Source organism: Vombatus ursinus, unplaced genomic scaffold, assembly GCF_900497805.2.
Source record: "Vombatus ursinus unplaced genomic scaffold, bare-nosed wombat genome assembly UNPS02003292.1, whole genome shotgun sequence".
In the NCBI taxonomy this organism is placed as follows: domain Eukaryota; kingdom Metazoa; phylum Chordata; class Mammalia; order Diprotodontia; family Vombatidae; genus Vombatus; species Vombatus ursinus.
The window spans coordinates 202,875-205,091 of record NW_020943070.1 but is presented as its reverse complement, the minus strand read 5'-3'; positions in this window follow the sequence as shown (position 1 = coordinate 205,091).

Here is a 2,217-nt window from a genome sequence, read left to right as displayed (position 1 = left end):
AGGGAAGGTCAGGGCTGGGAGGGAGCTTAGAACAGAGGATGTCAGGGCTGGGAGAGTCCTTAGCACAGGGAAGGTCTGGACTGGGAGGGAGCTTACAACAGAGGATGTCAAGGCTGGGGGGAGCTTAGAACAGAGAAGTCAGGGCTTTTCCTGGCTGACTGCGGGGCATGGTTCCGGGCCCTTCCCCATCCTCGTCATCTTCCCCTGGACCGGCTCCAACTCGCCAAATTCTTTCCTGCCCAGCCACCATCACCGTCACCCATGCTGGGCTCCTGCGTCAGGAGGGTGGCGAGGGGTAGGCGGGGGACCCTGGGGGTGGGTGACATGCCCATTATTCTCGCTGGAGCAGCTCCTTGTCGTTGCCGCCTGGATGAGTCAGCCTGCCCGCCCCCAGCTCTCCAGAGCTAAACCCCAGCTGCTAGGGGTGGGGGAAGGTGAGGCAGCAGGGGCTCGGGGCCCTGGGGTCAGCCTGTGGTCCCATGAGGCCAGCCCGGGAAGTTCCCTACAGCTCAGAGATGCAGCCTGGTGCTGCCGTGTCTGCCCCTCTCCAGTCCCTCAGAACCTAGGCCTGCCCATGACCTCTCCCTGCCCTGCAGGCCACCTGCCACCCCCTCCTCCCTTGGGGGTGACCAATAGTCTGTCACAGTGCCTGAGGTCCCACCATTAGCCATCCATGAAGGCGACACAGATTGGAAGGCAGGAGACACTATTCTTGGCCCTTATGAACCTCATTCAGTATCTGTGATTCCTTCGACAGGTTCCCACAAAACCCGGCTTTCAGAGCCCTTCCCATGACAGTCTGTGCCCCATGAGTGAAAACTGGCTCAACATCACCCTTCAAATGTGGCCCCCAGCCAGCTACCACATCATCCCGGGAGTATACGGCCCGTAACCTTCCACAGCAGACAAGACCCTTCTCCAGCTGTTGCCGCCTTCTCTTTGAAAGAAGGGAGCTCGACAAGATTCCCCAGGCTTCCTCCTGGTTCCAAGGTCAGAGCTGAAAGCCCTCCCAGCATTCTATGTTCTAAAGCCCCTCCCAGCTCTGACCTTCCATGTTCTAAGGCCCCTCTCAGCCCTGACATTCCCTGTTCTAAGGTCCCTCCCAGCTCTGACATTCCCTGTTCTAAGGCCCCTCCCAGCTCTGACCTTCCATGTTCTAAGACCCTCCCAGCCCTGACATTCCGTGTTCTCAGGGTCTTTGTTCTAATATTCCCCTAATTTAAGGTTCTCCTCATCTCCAACATTTCTGTGTTCTAAGGCCCCTCCCAGCTCTGACACTGTATGTTCTATAGGCCCTCCTAGCACTGACATTCTATGTTCTGAGGTTCCGTTTTGCTACTTTCCTGGGGTCGGGGAGGCCGCTTCCACCCCTCCTTGGATGGGGAGGGGAGAGCTCTCGCCCCACCGTTGCTCGGCGCTGCCTGCTCCTGTGGGCACCAGCTGTCAGCCAAGCAGATGGCCCCAGTAGCTGCAGGGCCTCGCTGGCCCGGAGCCCAAGAGGGGCTGGGGCCCCATGCCAGGCCATCCTGTTGCCTGGAGAACACGGAAAGAGGTAAGCAGTGGAGAAGGAGGCAGCCTTCCTCGAGGCTGCGGGGGAGGGGAGGACTCAGGGGCCATGCAGGAGATGGCACTGAGACGGGGGTCGACTCATGACTTGCCTGGCATTCAAGGCCTTCCAAACCGGCCCCAGGTAGACCAGGTCACTCACTGCCCCTCCCATCCAAGCACCTTTTGCTGCTCCTATCCATCCTTCAAGAACTAGCTGAAACATCACCTCCTCCGGGGAGTTGGCCCTAATCTTTCTCAGGTGGACCGATCTTTGCATTGTCTGAGCCTTCACCACCCTCACCGCCCCCCCCCCCCAGCTCATCAGCCCTGCTCTGATCACAGACTGCTCCCATAACTTTTCATGAGTGACTCTTGTCTCCTCAGTGAAACCGTAAGCTCCCTGAGGGCAGGGACCTTGATCACTTCACCTCAGTGCCCCCCAGTGGGCCTAAAGGGGTATTGGGTTAGTGATTGAGGGGGAGAAACTAACAGGGTGGGGCTGAATGGAGAGAGATGGAGAGAGAAAGGAGAGAGAGTGAGAGAGAGGTGAGAGAGTGAGAGAGAGGAGAGAGAGAGAGGGGAGAGAGAGAAAGAGAATGAGAGAGAGAGGAGAGAGAGAGAAGAGAGAGAGTGAGAGAGAGAGGAGAGAGAATGAAAGAGAGGAGAGAG